The sequence below is a fragment of the Mirounga angustirostris genome, unplaced genomic scaffold, assembly GCF_029215605.1.
Source record: "Mirounga angustirostris isolate CCGP_5_RB_7025 unplaced genomic scaffold, mMirAng1.0.hap1 SCAF_10, whole genome shotgun sequence".
Classification (NCBI taxonomy): domain Eukaryota; kingdom Metazoa; phylum Chordata; class Mammalia; order Carnivora; family Phocidae; genus Mirounga; species Mirounga angustirostris.
The window spans coordinates 41580370-41603637 of record NW_026991718.1 but is presented as its reverse complement, the minus strand read 5'-3'; the positions used below and the strand labels follow the sequence as shown (position 1 = coordinate 41603637).

Here is a 23268-nt window from a genome sequence, read left to right as displayed (position 1 = left end):
TATATTTGTTTTATTAGTTATAAATATGGATATTTTTTCACTTGTATACTACCCCTCTCTTTTTTTATTTAGTGAATTTCCTTCTCATATCGCTTACTAATTTTATATTAGAGTTTACATTTTTCATACTAATTTTAAATATTTTTTGGTGGATGAGAGTGTAGTTTGAGGATAACATTTTTAAAGATAGCCATGCTCATTTGTTTATGTATTGTCTAGGGCCACTTTTGTTCTACAACCATAGAGTAGAGTAGTTATGACAGAACGTTATAACCCATAGATGGAAACTGTTGTTCAGCACCTGTCAGATACAAGTTAAATATAAAAGGGAAAAAGTATACACACACACACACATTATAAAATTATGTTATTTTTCACCTTTAAGTGTTTCATTCAACTTATTCTTTGATATCATATTCTTGTGTTTTAAGTATTTTTTAAACATTTCTTCAGATCTGTTGTGTTGGAAATAAATTCTCTAAATTTTGTCTACAAAGTTTTTTTTTTAATTTCACATCCTTTTTTTATTAAGACTTCATGTTTTTAGAGCAATTTTAGGTTTGTAGCAAAATTGAGAGGTAAGTACAGAGATTTCCCATTTATCCCCTGATGCCATGCATGCATAGACTCCCTACATCATCAATATCCCCTACATAATAGTACATTTGTTACAAGTAATAAACCTATATTGACACACTGTAATGACCCAATGTCTAGTTTACATCATGGTTTGCTGTTGGTGTTGTATATTCTGTGGGTTTGCACAAATATATAATGACATGTATGCATCATTATGGTATCATATAGAGTATTTTTATAGCCCTTAAAATCCTGTGCTCTGCCTCTCTATACCTCCCTCCTCCTCAGACCTGATGTTTTAAATGTTTATGTAGTTATGCCTTTTCCAGAATGTCATAAATTTGGAATCATATAGTATATAGCCTTTTCCAGATTGGCTTCTTTGACTTAGGAATACGCTTTTAAGTTTCCTCCATATCCTTTTATGGGTTTGATAGCTCATTTCTTTTTAGTGCCGAATAATATTTCATCGTTTGGATGTACATACCATTCCCTGACTGAAGGACATCTTGGTTGCTTCCAGGTTTTAACAATTATGAATAAAGCTGCTATGAATGTTTGTGTGCAGGTTTTTGTGTTGACATAAGTTCTCAACTGTTTGGGTAAATACCTAGGAGGGCTGTTGCTGGATAGTATGGTGATAGTGTATTTAGTTTTGTAAGAAACTGCCAAACTGTCTTCCACAGTGGCTATACCATTTTGCATTCCCATGAGCACTAAATGGGAGTTTCCATTGCTCCACATCCTCACCAGCATTTGATGTTAGTGTTCTGGAATTTGGCCATTCTAGTAGGTTGTAGTGATATCTTGTTATTGTGTTAATTTGAATTTCCCTGATAAACTATGTTGTGGAACATCTTTTCATATGCTGTTTTGCCATGTGTATATCTTACTTAGTGTGGTGTCTGAAGGTCTTTCATTTGTTTAAAATTTTTTTCTTGTTTAGTTTTAAGAGTTCTTTGTATATATTGGACAATAGTCTTTTATGAAATTTGGCAAATATTTTCTCCCAGTGTGAAGCTTGTCTGCTCATTCTCTTGATGTTGTCTTTCATAGAACATAAGTTTTTAAACTTTAATGAAGACTAACTAATCAGTTTTTTTCATGGATCATGCCTTTAGTGTTTTATCTAAAAAGTCACCACCATACCCAAGGTCATCTAGGTTTTCTCCTGTGTTATACTGAAGGAATCTATACTTCTGTATTTCATATTTAGGTCTATGGTCTATTTTTTAGATAGTTTTTGTGGAGAGTGTAAGGTTTGGTTCTAGATTCTTTTTTCTTTTTTCTTTCTTTTTTTTTTTTTTTTTGCATGTAGATGTCCAGTTATTCCAGCACCATTAGTTCCAAGACTATCTTTGCTCTATTATATTGCTTTTGCTCCTTTGTCAGAGATCAGTTGACCATATTTTGGGAGGTCTATTTCTGGGCTCCCTAGTACAATGCATTGCTTTCTTTGTCCATTCTTTCACCAAAACCACACACTGTCTTGATTACCAAGGCACTATAATATGTTCTGAAGTATGGTAGTGTCAGTTCTCCAACTTCATTCCTTTCCTTCAATATGGTGTTGGCCATTCAGGCTCTTTTGCCTCTTTATATAAACTTTATCAGTTTGTTGATATTCGCAATATAATTTGCTGGGATTTTTATGGGAATTGCATTGAATCTATAGATCAAGTTGGGAAGAATTGGCATTGTAGTAATATTGAGACTTCCTATTCATAAACATGACATATTTATCGATTTATTTAGTCCTTTAATTTCATTCATCAGAGTCTTGTAGTTTTCTCTATCTTGTACATATTTTGCCAGAATTAAACCCAAGCATTTACTATTTTTGGCTGTTTATGCAAATAGTATTGTGTTTTTAATTTGAATTTACATTTTTCTTGTTCCTGGTACCTAGAAAATCCATTGACTTTTATATATTAACCTTGTATTAAAAATACTTGTAATTTGTCTTAAGATTTCTACTTTCATCGATGTGTTATTTAGAAGTGTGTTGTTTAATCTCCATGCATTTTGCGATTTTCCAGCTATCTTTCTCCTACTGATTTCCAGTTTAATTCCTTTGTGGGCTGAGAATAAACATTGTATTTCTATTATCTTAAATGTGTTAAGGTGTTTTATGGCCCAGAATGTGGTCTATATTGGTAAATGCTCCATGTGAACTTGAGAAGAATTTGTATTCTTCTGTTGTTGGATGAAGTACTTTATACATGTCAATTATATCCAGTTGATTGATGGTGTTGTTGAGTTCAACTATGTTCTGACTGATTTTCTACTGCCAGATCTGTCCATGTGTGATAGAGGAGTATTGAATTCTCTAATTTAGATATGGATTCATCTGTTTCTCTTTGAAGTTCCATTAGTTTTTGCGTCATGTGTTTTGATGGGCTACTATTAGAGCATTCACACAATTGGGACTGTTATGTCTCCCTATAGAATAACCTTTTATCACTATGTAATGCCTCATCTTTATCCCTGATAATATTTTAGCTCTGAATTCTGTTCTATTTGAAATTAATATAACTACTCTAGTTTATCTTTTTTTAAAAAAAATTAGTATCAGCATAGTATATCTTTATCCATGCATTTGCTTTTAATTCATATGGGTCATTATATTTCAATTGGGTTTCTTATAAACACTATATAGATAGGTCTTATTTTGTGATGCATTCCAAAAATCTGTCTTTTAATTGGTACATTTCGGCCATTGACATTCCAAGTGATTATTGATGTAATTGGATTGATATCTACTGTATTTCTTACTGTTTTCTATTTGTTGCCCTTGTTTTCATTTTTATTTTTGTCTTCCATTATTTTTTCTGACTTCTGTAGTTTTAAGTATACATTTTATTATTCCATTTTCTCTCCTTTCTTAGCATGTCACTTATAAAGTTGATCCTTGAACAATAGGGGGGATTAGAGGTACCACACCCCCACCCCTCTCCTGCACAATCAAAAATTCACATATAACCTTTGACTCCCCCAAAACAACTACAAATAGTCTGCTATTGACTGGAAACCTGGGTTATGATAACATAAATAGTCCATTAACACATATTTTGTATGTTATATGTATTATATACTATATTCTTACAATGAAGTTAACTAGAAAAAGAAAATATTTTTAAGAAAATCATAAGGAAGAAAAATACATTTGCAGTACTGTAAAATATCCATGTATAAGTGGACCTGCACAGTTCAACCCCATGTTGTTCAAGGGTCAACTGTACTTGGTGTTTTTTATTCATTTTGCTTTTTCTGTTGTTGTTGTTAACTCTTTTATTGGGGACAGGAAGTAGTTTTTATTGGTAAGTAAAGATCGGGCAGTGCTGATGACTTCAGGAATGCAGGGCCTGCTACTTCTCTAAGGCCATGAGTAGAATGTATTTGACCCCACAGCCAACCAAAAGGAGCTGCTTTTCAGCTACCATGTATTCAAATCCATCCATGTTAAACTTGGCACTGCCTTACTTCTTGGAGATGTGGGTGTTCTAGCAGCCAGGTAACTTGAATTTGGCCCTGCATAGGGTCTCAATCCTTGTATTGTGGTGTGGAACTGATGGATCTGATGACTTGGCCAATGTGGATCCTGACCACTGTGCCCTGAGGCCAATGGCACTCCACATACCTGTCTGGGGCCTGGACTGGGACAACTTCAGACATAAATGTCCAATGGAAAGGTCTATCTCTTTGTTCTTAGGGCAACCCATATGCACAACAGACTGTGTATACTACTGAGGAAGCTGCTGTGTGCAGTCATTACACATCTGGGAAAAGAGCGTGGTTGGCCTAATTTGCTGTAGGTTTTTGTTGTTGTTTTGTTGTTTTTTATTTTTTTTAGTGTTTGTCCTAGAGTTTGCAATATACATTTTACAGGCTAATCCAAGTCCACTTTGAAATAATGCAATACACATCATAGGCAGTGTGAGTACCATATAATAACAAAATAATACTAACTTCTCCTCCTGTCCCTTGTATCATTATTGTCTTTCATTTCCCTTATGCATAAACTTATGTAATCAAATACATTTTTGATATTATTATAATTAACACACTGTTATCTGATCACTTAATGATAAGAAAAACAATTTTTCATTTTTATTTTAGCTATTAATTCTTTGACACTATTCCTTTCTTTACATTGATCCAAGTTTCTGACCTACATATATTTTTTTCCTTCTTGCAAGGTGGGTTTACTGGCAAAAAGTTCCCTCAGTCCATCTGAGAAAATTTCTCCTTTATTTCTTTTTCATTTTTGAAGAATCATTTCTAGGTTGGTAGTCTTTTTTTCCCTATACTTTAGTTATTGGGTACAATTCTGGTAAGGTGTTTATTTTTCCCCTTTGGCATTTTTTCAGGATTATTTCTATATATCTGATTTCCTGTAGTTTGAAATGAAATTCCCAGGTGTAGTTTTCAAGGGGCATTTATCCTACTTAATACTCTGAGATTCCTGGGTCTATGGTTTTGTGTTTTTTATTAATTTGGGGGAACTCTGACATTATCATTTTGCATATTCTGTTTTTTAGGGTTTTTTTTTGTTTTATTTTGTTTTGATTTCTTCTCCTTCTGGTAGTCCCATTATGTGTATGTTACACATTTTGCATTTGTCCCACAGTCCTTGCTCTTTCATTTTATTTTATTTTTCAATCTTTGTTGTCTTTGCTTTTGGTTTTTGATATATCCTCTAGCACAGAGATTCTTTCTTTAGCCATGTCCTGTGTTCTAAAAAGCCCATCAAAGGAAGCAAACCATCAGAGACTCTTAACAATAGAAAACAAAATGAGGGTTGATGGAGGGGAGGTGGGCAGGGGGTGGGCTAAATGGGTGATGGGTATTAAGAAGGGCACTTATTACATACAGCACCTGGTGTTGTATGTAAGTGATGAATCACTTAATTCTATTCCTGAAAACTTTAATACCCTACATGTTAACTCACTTGAATTTAAATAAAAAATTGAAACAAACAAACAAAAAAGGCATTCTTATGGTTGTTTTATCCACCTGTTTTTAATTGAAGTATAATTAACACACATTATATTAATTTCAAGTGTATACTATAGCAATTCAACATTTATATACATTATGGAATGCTCACCACAAAGTGTAGTTACATGTCACCATACAAAGTTATTACAATAATACTGACTATATTTTCTATGCTATATTTTACATTCCTTTGACTTATTTTCTAACTGGAACTTTGTACGTCTTAGTCCCCTTCACTGATTTTGCCTATCTCTCTACCTCTCTCCCATCTGACAACCACCAGTTTGTTCTCTAAATTTATGAGTCTCCTTTTTTTTTTTTTTAGTTTCCACATACAAGTGAAATCATACTGTATTTGTCTTTCTCTGGCTAACTTATTTCACTTAGCATAATACCCTTTAAGGTCAATCCATGTTGTTGCAATTGGCAAGATTTCTTTCTTTTTTCTGTCTGAGTAATATTCCTCTGTGTGTGTGTGTGTGTGTGTGTGTATCTATCAGTGGACACTTGGGTTGTTTCCATATCTTGGTTATTGTAAATAATGCTGCAATCTATTATGTTTCTATACATTAATGACAAACTAGCAGAAAAAGAAATTTAAAAAACAATTCCTTTTACAAAATTGCATCAAAAAATACCTAGGATTAAATTTAACCAAGGAAGTGAAAAACTTGTACTCTGAAACTTATAAGACATTGATGAAAAAACATTAAAGATGTTACAAATAAATGGTAAGATATTTCACAGTTGTTTTAAATTCTTGGTCTGATAATTCCAACATTTCTGCTGTGTCTGTTTCTTATGTTTGTTCTGTCTCTTCAAATAGAGCTTCTTTGTTTTTTACCTTTTAGTATACCTTGTAATTTTTGTTCTTGATAGTGGGACATGATGTACTGGATAAAGGAACTGCTGTAAATAGATCTTCAGTAATATGGTGTGAGGTATGGTGGGAGGGTAAGTGATCTATGGTGCTATGATTTGATCTCTCTCTATCGGTGAGTCTATGCCTTTGGACTATGTACTTCACAAGTGTTTTTCAGTGTTTTTCTGTTTTTGTTTGTTTGTTTTGCTTACTTGTTTTGTTTCCATTAGGTGAGATAGGATGGCTAAAGAGGGTAGGAATTGGTATTTCCCTTTTGCCAGGTCAGTTAGGCTGTGATAATACCACAGCGAGTTAGGCTCTGGTTAATTGGTTTCTGCTGAGGGCAGGTCTTGTTAAGAACACACTGCTGTTCAGTATTTCAGAATGCTTCCTTTTCACTTCCCTCTGCTAGATCTGAAGGGGATTTTCCTGAGATCTCTACTGTGAGAAACTGTTTAAGCTTCTGGAGGTAAACCTCACAAAATTCTCGTCCTCCCTACACTGCCTGGGTCCCCTGGAAGTTTCAGCTATCAGTTATCCACCCTGAGTCTCCAGCAATTCATCAATTACAGTTCTGGTGTTGCTGCTCTGGCATTGGTTCTTGCAGAAAGCTCTACTGTGAGTCTCTGCTCAGGTAAGCCCCACAACTTCTTATATTCACCTGGCTGTCTCTCCAGTCTTGAGGGCAGTGTTTTGCCCTGTGTCCTCTCTTCTTGAGCACACAAGAAGAGTTATTAATTTTTCAGTCTGTTCAGCTTTTTACTTGTTAGTACAGAGTGGTGACTTCCAAGTTTTTTACATGTGGAACTGGAAAATGGATTCCATTTTTTTTCATATAATAAACTTTTTATTTGAGAGTAGTTTGACATTTATGGGAAAGTTACAAAGATATTACAGAGTTCCCAGGTTTCTCCTGGGAACCAGGAGAGGTTTACCAAAAACCACCAAATCTCAGGCAAAGGGGTTCACCACCAAAATGCAGATTTACATGGTAAACCTGAGGGTCAAAAACACTCAACTTACAAAAAAATCTTATATTTTCGAACAATTCATTACCAGAAGCAAAACCTGATTACATACATGTTTCAAAATAGGTGACAAAATAACAAATTCCAGCTTTCACTGTGAAGCTAACCAAAGAAAATGCCTCTACCCAAGATTGGCCCATTATTTCACTCAGAGTGAAACATTCTGAGGAGCTGTAAAAATATTTAAACATAAATACTTAGGTTTACACACAACACACATATGCACACATATGCACCATAGCCAGTTTCTCCTGTATTAACATTTTTCATTAATATGGTATATTTAAAAATATATATATGACATATTTTTCACAGTATCAATGCATTATTGTTATACCAAGTCCATTCTTTATTCACATTTCCTCAGTTTTTCTAAATGTTCTTTTACTGCTCTAGGATCACATGCAAGATAACTATTACATTTATTCATCATCTGTAGGCTTCTACTAGCTGTAAGAGTTCATCTGTCTGACTTCCTTGTTCTTGATAACCTTGACAATTGTGAGAAGTACTGGTCAGGTATTTTGTAGAATGTTTCTTGTTTGAGGGTTTCTCATGATTGCACAGGGGTAATGCATTAATGGGAGTCAGACCACAGAGGTAATGTGCCATTCTCACAATTTCATATCAAGGATATATATTCTCATGATGACTCATTACTATTGATGTTAACCTTGATAGAGAGTTGAATTATCTACATAAATTATTTTGATTAATTATCCACAAGCGTTTCACCTATCTTTTCCCATTTATTTATTTAATCATGTGCTTATGTCAGTATTCATGAATTTGTATTTTATATTTTGTGTTATAATCCAATAATTATTTATTTTTTTGCTCATATTATCCCAGCTTTGTCCACTGGGAGCTCTTTTAGTTGATTCTTGTGTGTCCTTTAATATGCCCATACTCCCATTTGTGTATGTATGTTTAGCACTTTCCTACTTTCTGGCATTATAAAACTCATATCTTTCCTGTCCTGGTCCTAGAATTCCAAGGAACTCTAGTTTCTTTTAATGGAGAATGGTATTAGAAATTAAGATCTGGGCATTAGGTGTGCTCTTGTTTTATTTATTTATTTGCGGGGGGGAGGGGGTTGGTTTAGTTTTTCCCCTATGGATCCCATAATTTCATTCTGTGCTCATTTTCTTCATTTTCAAATACGTTTTTTAGAAGTTCCTTGAGTTTATTGGTGCTAGATTTTAACATCCTTAGCCTTTGTTTATTTTTAAGTGATTTTATCTTTTCATCAATCTTGAAAAATTAATTATAAAAATATAGATTTTCCTGGTTTATGGCATAATCATTTTATACATGAAATTTGCCTCTTTTTTATAATTATGTATTTCTTAATTGAATATTATTAAGTAATTTTATAGCTTACATTGTTTTGAAGTGTAGTTGAAGTATTTAATTCTAGAAGACTTTAAGGTAAAGATTTTCTTTTCATTGTCCAACTCATGTTATGAAAGGTATTTCTCAATCACCTGAGACTAAAATCAAGTTACCTACAAAGGAATAAACTCAGAAGAGCATCATATTTCTTCTCCTTCATGATTGAACATTTTAGACATACATATTAAGGACTGTGATAATTTGAAATGAGAAGATGTTGCTCTATGAATTCTCTTTCCAACCATAGTCATCTCCATGGGTCGTGATCCATGCTCTCTCCTCTCCCCTCTTCTCATCTCATATTTACTTCAGCATTCCAACTGCAGTATACTATATCTATGTAAAGTGTTTTAAGGACTTTTCAAAAGACCAATTGTTATATTCATTAGGCTGAGTTTTATGTATAGCTATGATTTAAATTGACTTAGTTATTGGGGCGCCTGGGTGGCTCAGTCGTTAAGTGTCTGCCTTCAGCTCAGGTCATGATCCCACAGTCCTGGGATCGAGCCCCTCATCAGGCTCCCTGCTCAGCAGGAAGCCTGCTTCTCCCTCTCCCGCTCCCCCTGCTTGTGTTCCTGCTCTCGCTCTCTGTCAAATAAATAAAATATTTTTTAAAAATTAAAAATAATAATAAAATAAATTGACTTAGTTATTAATTAATCTTCTAAATTACAGATGCTAAGTTTAGGTTTATATATCATGCCATTCTACTGATTGGGTAAAAAAAAATAGGATTAGGGTGATTATAGAGGCAAGAAATTAGTTCAGGTGAAAGATGAATCCTTGAAAAGGGAAACTGGGTGTTGTGCCATATTTTAAATTTATTTTTAATGAAGCATTGTTAGAACTTATACCAGTACATGTAACTTGAGTGAGATGATAAAGACAAAGTAGAGAATCAGTCTAATTAATTACTCCTGGTGGTAAATATGATCTCATAGTCATAAAAATCAGAATAAGAATGTTTTAGTAGAATTAGATTTGTGTACACTTATAAAATTATATATTAAGATACTTTATATAAATATGAAGATATATAATCTTGAAAATTAGCTCATTTAATAGTTAAGTGGTAAATGTTGATATTAGAGCTAACAGAAATCGTTTAACCTTACACCATATTATGTGGTACCTGGGGACATGTCTATGGAAACTCTTTCCTTCTTCTTTATGCAGCTTTATGGAGTCATAAATATGAAAACCAAAACCCTCAGGATACTTCAGTATGTTGTTTCCAGCTCTGTTTTATTATTGTGATGATGATTATTATTAGTTTGCTTGTTTTCTCTTCTCAGGAAAATAAACATGTCATTCAACCTACCAATTATCAAAATCTTTACATTGAAAAGAGATAGTATTTTCTTTAGAAAAAAATATTTCATGATGCTCAAATGCTTTATATGGAATATAATTCTAGCTACTCTGATACTGCATTTGGGAACAAGATCCTTGTCCACTTACCCACTCATTCTTCCTATGTTGTCCTCAGTATCACTAGAGCTTCATGGAACAATGTTTGAAAAGCATTAACATATCACAATTTTCTTATTTAATATAAAAGAAAATAAGATTCAGTATGTGTGAAAAAACTAGAGGATATCAGGTATATTTACAAATACCTTTGCTTATGCTGTTCCTGTTGAAAGGATATTTTCATCTTATCTATTTCCATAAATATTTAATTATTGATAGACCTTCTGATAGTGATGGTAGGATATCTTGCTATTTCTTATATATGGTATAAAGAACACCAATACCGCTCACAAAAATGTTTTGGATCTAAGTGTTTAAGCAGTTCCACCTTTTTAAATACAAGCTGATTCAGGAAATGGTTAGTAGATCAGAAGTAACACTGAAATAATTATAGGATCATGCAGGTTTGTCCTAAAGGGGTAAAGCCTAAAGAGTGATAGATTTTTCACTTAACACACACACACACACACACTCACACACACACACACACACACCTGCCCAATTTACAAAACATTCAACTCTCCTCTTTCTCCATGGGTTGTTTCTTCTAATTTTGATAAACTTACCCTTAATAAAATAATAAAGGACTAATTATCCTCAGAGTAAAGAGATAGCAGCAAGTTGTGGTGACTGAACCCATTGGAGCATGCATGCATGCCCCACTGAAAGATGGTGGCAGCTATTTATCTCACCTGCTTGTAACCACATTGGAATGGAGAGCTAGTTTTTGCCAGCTCCTCAGATATTTTCAAATCATATCAGAAATACAGATTTAATAGGAAATCCAAAATTTTCAATATTAGCCAAAAATATTCATTTAACACTGCATAGGTCAACACTGTATAGGAAGAACACATTATGTCAATAAGCCAGATATGGCCTATGAAATACCGCTTTGGAATTTCTTTCAATTATATATATTTGACCATAGGCACTTAAGTAATTAATCTACTCAACAAATAGTGAACATAGTACCTGTCACCAATTGTTATAATTAGTTTGCACATATTTTTCATTGATTTTTCCAAAAAAACCTCTGTGATTAAATATTTTTCTTACCCTCACTTTAAAGGAGAAAAATTGGAGGCACAGGTAGTTAAGTGTTGTTCTGTTAGTATAAGAATGACTGTTACAAGAAACAAACAAAACATATATATTGGCTCCAATATAATAGAAGTTAATGTCTCACATAAGTAAATTCCAAACAACTGTTCCAGTTACATAAGCAGCTCTCCTCCAAATGATGATTCAAGGACCCAGGTTTCTCTCTAGTGGCTCATCTTCAAATCCTGACTTCCAAATTCATTTTGCATATCATCATCAAACTAGTAGATGGAGAAAGAGCATGGAAGAACATATGGAAGAGGTTCCCATGATCCAGGCCAAGAACCAGTCTCAAGGAAGAAGAGAAAATTAATTAAATGAAAATATGACCATTTTCTATCATAGTCGGTTAGTATCTGAATCAGGAGATGAATCCAGATTAGCCACATCCAGATCCTACACTCTCATTGAATGCTAGTTACTAAGATAGGGTCATATAGTAAACAGCACAGAGTTTTCAATCTGCAGAAAAGGCAGACAGTTGGGATAAATTTATAGGCATGGTGTGTGTGTGTGTGTGTGTGTGTGTATAAAATTATTCATGAGATAAGATTGGGACCCATGATATATATGATGAAACTGAAACATAAAGTGAGTTCAGAGGGAAAAAATGTGTTTCCTTTGTAAGTAAAATGGGAATATTATTGCCACAAGAAACAGCATTTGTGATAAATTCAATAGCACATAAAAAAATTAAATTTAGAAAGCTAATATAATTGGATTTGAAAGAACTAAAGAAGGGTAATAAGAAACGAGGCTATATAGAAGACAGGATGATGTAAGACTCATCATACGTTAATACTAAGGAAGTCAACATTTACCCTAAGGTCAACGAAAGCCATTAAATAATTCAGAAGAGAAATAAATCAACCAGACTTAGTCATGCAAACATTTATTTTAATAAATGGAAGCCTGGAAAATGGCTTGAAAAATTAAAAGAATGATGTGAAGCAAGCATTTCAGCTTATGTGAGGTGAGAGGATAAGTGAAGAAGAGGGTCTATGATGCTTTGAATTAGGGGGTCATAGAGATGACAAGTAAATGGGATCAAATGATGTTTAGAAAATAATTGTGGCTTAGCTTGCAGCATGGCTGGATGTGAGCAATGAGTCTGAATCATAATGCCCATCAGGTTTCTGGATTGAGCAAATGAATGAATTTTTTCATTTAATGCTATCTATTCAAGAAAGAATGGAGAATGGAGGGGAATATTATGAATGCAGCTTTCTATAGTTTGTAATGATAAAATGGGAGTAATCAAAGCACCTACCTAATGAGATTGTTCTTAACATAGGAAGCATGCCTTACAGTAAAAAAAAATCACATAAGAAATGTCATTCTTTTTTTTTTTTTAAAGATTTTATTTATTCATAAGAGACAGAGGGAGAGAGAGGCAGAGGGAGAACCAGGCTCCCCACTGAGCAGGGAGCCCAATGTGGGACTTGATCCCAGGACCCTGGGATCATGACCTGAGCCAAAGGCAGACACTTAACCATCTAAGCCACCCAGGCGCCCAAGAAATGTCATTCTTATTTTTTTCTATGAATATGGGTTTTTTGGTTGTTTTTGTTTGTTTGTTTTCAATTTCAGTACCTACATCTCTAAGTGTTTTAGTTCTTAACCTTCTACTATTCACTCCCTACCCCTCCTTCCTGAGTGTGCCCTGGCTCATGATCTGGCAAATTACTGGGACACTGGGGAAAACCCTCCTGTCAATGGCTCACAAAGATTACCAACAAGTGAACACTATCCTTTCTCCTCCATAATTTCATTCCAGTGTCCTCTATTTCTTCCCATGTCACATTTGGGATGTACAGGTATTTATGAGTCTGCCTAAAGTTCTCAAAACTCTAGGATCTATAATGTCATCTTCTAGGACCCCATGGATCTCTCCCCATTCCTCTACCCAGTCTGGGATAAACTCTAATGGGAAGAACATGGCTGCCTCATTGCCCCAATTTCTATAAGATGCTTTATCAGGAACACCTCTTCAAGGCTTCTGTTTTCTTAAGTATTTAAAATTTTGTCAAAAAATATGTTTCACATGATAATACATATCCAGCCAATCTACAGTGAGAAATATAGATGACTAGGGTTTTTTTTTTTAATGGAAAGGAAAAGAGTAAACATTTAATAAATGTAGTGGACTCATAGAAAATATCTAATAATTTCAAGATATTATAATATTGTAATTACTTCACTCATTTGAAAATGTAAACTAACAATTAGACAGATTGATTGAGAGCTCTGAAGACAGTCGTGGGCTACATACACTGATATAGAAATTGCAAATACATGGATGGCTCAGTGAACATTGTAAATCATTTAGCCATCATCAGATTTCCCATTCAGACTTCCTACCATAGTGCCAATATAGTTTAGGTATCCATTCCTCCCCAAAAAGCCCATAGAACTTGGTGAAAATTGATCCATCTCTAGTTCCTGGGGAGGATATTAATTAAACTGAACTTCTAAAGTAGTCAGGGCAATCTTATCCATTTTGCCCTAAGTATATGTCAGAGTACAGAATTAAGAAAATCAACAAATAGCATTGCCTTAGAAAGGCTAATTGGTTCTGGGATATACATGTGACCTAAATTGGTTCAGTTGTACTGATTAGAAGAGATTTTTATTCCTTAATGGAGATATGCTGTCTCTTCCCTCCCTGCACATTAATACAGTAGCAAATTTGCACAATTACTCTTTGTCATCTTTGTAACCATGAGAAAGCCAGCCTAAAGACAAAAAATGAGAAAATAATACAAACAGAGCTGCAACCCCTGGTCATAGATCTGGAGGTATCACTATTCCATTATAAGACTTTCGGGTTTTGGTTTCTCCTATAATTAGTCAAAAATATTTGTCCTAAAATAGATAGTAACTGAGGTCATCAGTGTATATCACATTGCATAAGGAGAACATGAAGAATTAAACAACAAAAATACAAACAAATCTAGCATGTTAGGTGAAGAGAACTATTCACTTTTGAGACAACTCTGAGGATGTATGACTCATTGGAGAAGCATATGAACAATTGAAACTACAAAATTATAGATGGGAAGTTAACAAAAATAATAATGTATGCAAATATATCCATTTTCCCTAAACATTAGCTAACATGAAAATGACCCTGGAATTTTGGTAGCATCTATGTTTATTATAGCAATAATGCCTAAGTGCTCTGATACAGAAAACATAAATACCCTTTCGGTAACTGCGTAGTGTATCTCTTCCAGTACTTGTGCTGTCAAATATTACGACATCAGTGTAATATTATTCTCAGAAAGGCAAAACAAAATAAAACATGACACTAATAATGTTATATTTAATTCATGGTAATTTGATGTTCTTGTTTTTTACGATCAGGATAAAATAGCTTGTGTAAGATAATACATTTGATTCATTCTGTACCAAGTCTTCTTTATTATGAGGCTTATAAAAGCATCAAATAATTACAACAAACAATTTAGTGGGAACTTATTACTACAAATAACTTCTAAATTGAAATGTTAGCTTGGATAATTTCAAAAAATAGCAACAGCAAAGAATGCTAAGTACTTTAAACACCCCATGAGGTGAGCTACCATGCTGTGATGCCTATCTTTAAAAAAATCCCTTCAAGATGTCCATTTCAGATTGGAAGGTTAGGGATCCATTTCATTATTATAGTTACCCTCTCTCCCCTTTGCCAATCACTTGGGCAGTCACCAACATATTCCTTATTCCAAAATGTGTAATATATTTTACTAAAATATACTTACATACAACATTAAGTTGAATGTTTCTTTGAGCTGTTCTGGAAGCAGAACCTTTATGTAAGTTTCCAGATGACAGGTTTTTGCCTTGAGGATTCTTAGGGGTGAGAGAATTCATGAGATTGTAAGAGGTTCAGTTATGCAGATTGTTAGTACCCAGGAAGAAGTAAGAAAAACTGCCTTCCTAAAAAACTTGGTACTCTCTGTCATGATTGAGAGGCAGTTGTTATTTAATCACAATCATATTTCAGTGGTACCTGGAAAAATATTTTGAAGTAATGAAATTTGTTGTATTGGAAACAATTTGTATAAATAGAATAATTTACTAAATCAAATGGATATTGGTAGAAACTGACTCTTCTTTATCTTAGAATCACAGAACATGGCTAAAAATATGAAATTCTGTGGGGTATTTGTACTCTTCAAACATGTCTTCAATTAAATTTAGAAACTTTCTTTTCCGATGCCTCAGTGATTAAATCTGTGCATAGTCAATCTTACAGAATCAATAAATAATCAAGATGTATCTCCATAAAGATTTACTACTCACCAACCTCTACATTCTGAGCTTTGGTGCTCAGTGAAATGTATGGTGGAAGGAAAACAACATGAGGAGACTATTAGGCTATTATCAGAAAAAGAAGGGGCACCTGGGTGTCTCAGTGAAGCACCCAACTCTTGGTTTCGGCTCAGGTCATGATCTCGGGTCATGGGATCGAGCCCTGCATCGGGCTCTGCGCTCAATGCAGTCTACTTCAAATTCTCTCTCTCTCTCCCTCTCATTTGCTCACTCTCACTCTAGTAAATAAATAAAATCTTTTAAAATTTTTAAAAAAAGAAAAAGAAAAGATAACAAATGTTGGTGAGAATATAGAGAAAAGGGAACCCTTATACACTATTGGTGGGAATGTAAATTGTTACAACCATTATGGAAAACATGTGGAGGTTCCTCAAAATATTAAAAATAGGATGACATTATGTTCCAGCAACCCTTCTCTTTGGGTATATATCCAAAGTAGATTAAATTAGTACTTCAAAGAGATATCTGCACTCCCATGTTCACTGCGGTATTATTTACAATAGCCAAGATATAGAAACAACATAAGTGTCCATCTATGGATGAATGGATAAAGAAAGTGTGATATATAGATATCTATTTATCTATATATAGAGATATATATGTGTATATATCTCTATATATAGAGATATATATGTATATATATATACATATATATATATATGTAATTCATCCTTAAAAATAGAGAGACCCTGTCATTTGCAACAACATAAATGAATCTAGAAGACATTATGCTAAGATAAGCAAGACACAGCAAGAAAAATACTGCATGATCTTACTTACATGTCGAATCTAATTAAATTGAATACATAGAAACAGAGTAGAATAGTAGTTAACAGGGTCATAGAGGTGGAGGAAATGGGAAGATGTTGGTCATAAGGATAGAAAGATGCAGTTATGTAGGATGAATAAATTCTAGGGATCTAATGTACAGCATAGTGATTAAAGTTAATAATGCTGTATTCTATACTGGAAATTTGCTAAGAGAGTAGATTTGAGGTGCTTTCCAAAAAAAGGCACTATGTGAGGAGATGGACATGTTGATTAGTGTGATTATAATAATAATTTCACTGTGTATGTGTGTGTATATGTACATATAAAACATAATATATACCTATATATGTTTATTATAAAATAAAATCAAATAAAAAGGAATGATAAATATTAACACTAAACATAGCAATCCCTAATCTAAACTGAGCTGTTGTGGGTATATATTTTTTCTTTTTTTCTTTTTCTTTTTTTAATGATTAATATGATGTCGCTAATTCTAGTGTATACATTGTGAGAATATTCTAAAATTACTTTTTTTTCCATAACCTCCATTGACTTCTTTTTAACCTGACATAGCAAATTGCTTCTGAAGGTCTTAAGATAAATAGACTAGACATTTGAAATTAAAATACCATCATTTGTAATTACTAAGTAATATATCATGTTCTTTCAAAATCATTTATTATAATACAACTGAGGTGATGAGCCTCTAATACTAATCCAGAATTGCTATTTTGCCTTTGTCTTATTCTAATGAAAATATTTGAGATTGCAGTAAACAGTTTTGGTTATTCAGATTATATTTCCAAATCTGATGCACAACTAGTTCTAGCCTCTATGATTCGGAGGCTACAAGCCTGCACTATTCTAGACATGAGAGGAAAATAATTGATTCTCAATACTAATGCCCTGCCTTTATTTGTTGGTATAATCATTACCCTGTGGCATTTATATCCTATATTGAGCCCAAATTGTAATTTAAAAAATCATCTGCAATTGTTTTACTAAAGAAATATTGAGGGACACAAATACGATGGTAATTGGGCTCTTTTAATTCTTGTACATATATTGTCTCATTTATTCTTCATAACAACACTATGAAGTAAGATATTAATATCTTCTTCATTTATAAATAATGAAATGAGCTACAGAGATATTAAAGGACTAACTTCAAATAATACCTATATATAGTAGCATCAAATTTCAAAAATGTCTGATCTTAACTATTACTGCACATTTGAGACACATTGAAAAACTAAAAATGTAAGTATATTTAGATAAAAATAATCAGAAAAATATATGGCAAATGTGAAAAAATCCTTCTTGATTCTCCTATTCCTTTTATTCTTCCTACGTTAAACCACATATACTAATATTTAGTCCCCTAAATATTTTATAGTGTAATATTATGCAAAATATACACAAATTAAAATATTTTATTTCTTTTTCCTTTCATATAAATTGGATCATGCCTAACATTGATCTTTTATCACATAAATATTACAAAGATCACAGAGATATTTCTTATACTTTTTTTTTATTTCTTATACTTTTAACTGACATATAGACTTCCATTGTGTAGATTTCATTATAATTTATTGAAGGATATGGGCTTAAACGTCTCAAAAATTCTAAAATGCTGTAAAGCATCTAGAAATTATTTTTATAACTCAGTTAATGTCATTTTTGCATATGCAGCTAATATCCCAGGACAGTAGGAAAAATCTTATAATATAGAAGAATAGAAGGAGGCTATAAATAAAGCTTGCTAAGGAATAAAAAAGCTCTGAAAATATGACTGAAAAGAGTGGGTTATAAAATCCAGGGAAATGGTGCCTTGGGTTTTAACAATTGAATAGGTATGGAGCCTTGGGCCCATGCCTTGTGGGTTCATTGAAACAGGATCATGTATAAAGCCACAATCTTTGAGAAATAGAGAGTCAGGAAATTTATGCTCAACAAGAAAAGAATATGGCATAGTGAACTAAGTCATCCTTGATTCTTGGTGGAAAAAATACCAGAATAATACTTCTTGAGATTTTGTACTCATAACCTGGTATTTATAAATAATTAAGGTATGAATTTATACAATAATATGTTCCAGGATTCTCCAAGTGATACATTTAGATAACATTAACTGTGTTAATAGCTATGAAGTATTTAGAATAATGCCAAGTAACTAATAAATGCTGCTAAATAACATATACACACATACATATGTAAGTGAATATACATATATTTATATTTATAGAATTAAGTACTTTTTTTTTAAGATTTTATTTATTTATTTGACAGCGAGAGACACAGCAAGAGAGCAAACACAAGCATGGGGAGTAGAAGAGGGAGAAGCAGGCTTCCTGCAGGGCAGGGAGCCCGATGCGGGGCTTGATGTGGGGCTCGATCCCAGGACCCTGGGATCATGACCTGAGCCGAAGGCAGACGCTTAACGACTGAGCCACCCAGGCGCCCCATAATGAAAAATATTTTTAACAAAATTTCTTGGTAACCAATAGATCTAGTCATTCAGAAAGTTAATAAGGCTATCGGAAATTTGGAGAACACAATTAGCAAACTTAATCTAGCAAATAGTGAATAATAATCTCCATAATAATAAAAGAGAGCACTAAAAACAAACTGCAGTTGACCCTTGAGCAGCACAGGTCTGAACTGTGTAGGTCCACTTTTTTTTTTTTTTTAAGGTTTTATTTACTTATTTGACAGAGAGAGACACAGCAAGAGAGGGAACACAAGCAGGGGGAGCGGGAGAGGGAGAAGCAGGCTCCCCATGGAGCAGGGAGCCCGATGCGGGGCTCGATCCCAGGACCCTGGGATCATGACCTGAGCCGAAGGCAGACGCTTAATGACTGAGCCACCCAGGCGCCCGTGTAGGTCCACTTTTATGTGTGTTTTTTACAATACAGTACTGTAAATATATTTTCTTTTCCTTATGATTTTCTTATTAATATTTCATTTTCTCTACCTTACTTTATTATAAAAATACAGTATATAATAACATACAGACTATGTGTTAATCAACTATGTTATAGGTAAGGCTTCTAGTCAACAGTAGAGTATTAGTAATTAAGTTTTTGGGAAGTGAAAAGTTATATGCGGATTTTCAACTACACAGAGTGTTGACACCCCGAACTCCCACATTTTCAAAGGTGAACTGTATATAATAGGCTGATTTCTAAAAATCAGCATTATAGTAGTCCCCTCCTTATCCACAGTTTTGCTTTCTGAGGTCCAGAAGCACATGATCCTCTTTCTGATGAATGGTTAGGTCAGTAGTGACCTAATGCTACGTCACAAGGCCTACATCATTCACCCCACGTCATCTCAGCATGAAGGCATCATCTCACATCAAAACAAGGAGAAGGGTTAGTAAAGTGTAATGTGATATTTTGAGAGAGAGGCCATATTCACATAATTTTTATTAGAGTATATTGTTACAATTGTTCTATTTTATTATTATCATTGCTGTTCTCTTACTGTGCCTAATTTATAAATTAAACTTCATCATAAATATGTATGTATAGAAAAAAAAACATCGTACATGTAGGTTTCAGTACTATCCATGCTTTATTTATTCATTTTGTTTTGTTTTTTAGTATTTATCATGTGCTAGAGACTATATTTTGTACTATTGATTCATTAGCCCCTTTAATTTTTAATCAACTACAATTTAGGCCATTTATATTTTAAACCTAGGGAATTTAAGATACAGATGCCTAATCTAATAAGCACATTTCATCAAGTTAATAAATATATTTTATTTCTAGTTTTCTCATTTGAATTATATTAATTAAAATAAGTTTAAATAAGCATATGACTTTTTGTTTTTTTCTGTTAAGATAGAACATTACAATTATGGATGTTCTAATACTGAACTATCCTTGACTCCTTGGGATAAATGCAACTAGATCATGATACATTAACCTTTTAACAAATTTATGTGTAAGTTTGATAATATTTTAATTAATGAAATTTATACGTAGTTTCCTTTTTTGCCATTTTTTTTTTTTTTGGCCTTTAGAATCAACAGTAAGAGTTTTTGTCTTTTAGTATATTGAACACATTTTGTATAACATGAAGATTACTTGAAATCTAAATTTTCATCAAAACTCTTCCCAAGGGCGCCTGGGTGGCTCAGTTGGTTAAGCAACTGCCTTCAGCTCAGGTCATGATCCTGGAGTCCCAGGATCGAGTCCCGCATCAGGCTCCCTGCTCAGTGAGGAGCCTGCTTCTCCCTCTGACCCTCCCCCCTCTCATGTACTCTCTCTCATTCTCGCTCTCTCAAATAAATAAATAAATCTTTAAAAAAAATTAAAAAAAAAAACTCTTCCCAAAAATTGTTTAAACTTAGTGTCATCTTTTTTAGTCATCAACTGATTTATTCTTGGTTTTCCAGTGTATTAGGCATTACTGGCCTATATTTATCTGCCAGAGCACTAAATTTACTAGTTTTTCAAATATATTGAGCTCATTTCTCATCTACACATCTGCAGCTATATTCCTTTTTTCTATCTTTATTTTATTTATTTATTTTTTTAGTCTCTCCTCACTTACTCAGCAAATATTTATGGATGTCTCTTATGTGACTAGAATTGATCAAGAACCAAAGTTTCTTGTTCTCAAAGCTTTTGCTTTCCAGTGGAGTAGAAGGATGAAGCACTAAACTAATAAAAATAAATAAGTAGCATTATACCAGAGAGTTATAAGTCCTGTCATAGAAAAAAACTATGTGATGAAGAGTGATGGATCATGGGCAAGTGGTAGTTCAGGGAAGGCCTCTTGGAGATGGAGACAAATGACACTTAACTAACATAGAAGACAATATTATTCTCACAAGTTCCAAAGCCCTGAAGCAGAAGAGAACTTTCACTGTTCAAAGAAGTGAGTAGGCTAATGCTGTAGGAGCTTAGTGAGGAAAAGAAGGAAATGAGAAATGGGCAGAGGCCAGATCATCCGGGGTACTGTAAGTCATCATAGGTTGCTAGCAATTTATAAAAAAGTTAATCAAGGATCACTAGAGGATTTTAGCCAAAAGAGTAAAAAATAATATATATATATACATATATATATATATATATATAAAATCTTTTTTTTTTAACTTTATTTATTTGTTCATGAGAGACAGAAAGAGAGGCAGAGGGGGAAGCAGGCTCCCCAAGGAGCCGGGAGCCCAATGCGGGACTCGATCTCAGGACCCCGGGATCATGACCTGAGCTGAAAGCAGATGCTTAACCATCTGAGCCAACCCAGGCGCCCTATGTCTATCATCTTGCTTTGTGTACATATTGCTTCCCCAAAGCACAGCATTTTATCTGTTCCTATTTACAGTTTGCTTTCTCTGGCTTTCTGTACTTACTTTATTCTTGTCATAAAATATTCTTATAGATGCAAAAGCATATCTGCATTTTCCCCTAAAAATTAATAAGCCTCGTATTTAGATGTGTTGAATGTATCTTCACATCTATGTCAAAATTTACTAATTTTGATGAGAAAAATAGGATATAGCCCTGATTCTTTTCTTAATATGTGCTCTATAAACTGTTCTGTGATGCATTTTAAGAGCTTACAAATATGTTCATTTACGATTCTCAATATCCGTATCAAAGAGATGTGGAGGAAAAATAAAATAACAAAGTAGAATATTATAAAAACAAAAACAATATAATAAAATTGTTAAATTAAGATATCTCACGATTTTATGCCCATGGTTTTCTAATTCAATTAATTGCTCATTACAAGATGTAAAAATCCCCCAGAGGGACACCTGGGTGCCTCAGTCCTGGCTGCCTTAGGCTCAGGTCGTAATCTCAGGGTACTAGGATCGTGTCCTGCGTCCGGCTCCTTGCTCGGCAGGGAGTCTGTTTCTCCCTCTGCCTGCCACTCCCCTGCTTGTGCTCTCTCTCTCTCTCTCTCTCTGGAAAAGAAATAAAATCTTAGGGGTGCCTGGGTGGCTCAGTCGGTTAAGCGTCTGCCTTCGGCTCAGGTCATGATCTCAGGGTCCTGGGATCGAGCCCCACATGGGGCTCTCTGCTCTGTGGGAGGCCTGCTTCTCCCTCTCCCACTCCTGCTTGTGTTCCCTCTCTCGCTGTGTCTCTCTCTGTCAAATAAATAAATAAAATCTTAAAAAAAAAAAGGAAAGAAAATCTTACAAAAAAAAAAATCTCACCAGAAAAAATTCCAGCGAAGAAGTGAGTAATTCAATAAGTGCAGGTATTAACACCAGTAACCTTATTCAATGTAGGCTCCTTCCTAGGCTATATTTAAATAAGTGTTCTCTATAAACAGCATTACTAGCACTGTGATCGATCATACCAAAATATTGAAATTCAGACTTGAAAAGAATTAACTCTTTCACTGTTGTCATACAGATGAATTGGTTAACATGTTGGAACAAATTACTACAAGTCTGCCTTCGTAATACAAGGATGTAGTATATTATTTTGACTGAGATGAACAAATTATTTTTGCCATGGCCTGATATTATTGCTAGTTCACTAATATCAAGCCTCTTAGCTAATGCCTATTTGATTAACAGAAACTGTGTTCAATTCTACTAGGCATTGAAGAAGGTCTGTAACAAACATGAATACTATGTGTTGGGGATACAGATGTGAGTGATATACATAGCCCTGTCTTCCAAGAAGGCCAGGTCCATTAACTGATATAGGCATTTTAAGAATGAATGGAGAGCAGCAGGGATTTTGT

At 33.8% G+C, this 23268-nt stretch overlaps 1 pseudogene; it reads right to left on the bottom strand.

Annotated features, from left to right (window-relative positions):
- Positions 1-4271: 4271 nt before the first annotated feature.
- LOC123852204 (small nucleolar RNA SNORA70) lies at positions 4272-4394 on the bottom strand (annotated as a pseudogene).
- Positions 4395-23268: the final 18874 nt, after the last annotated feature.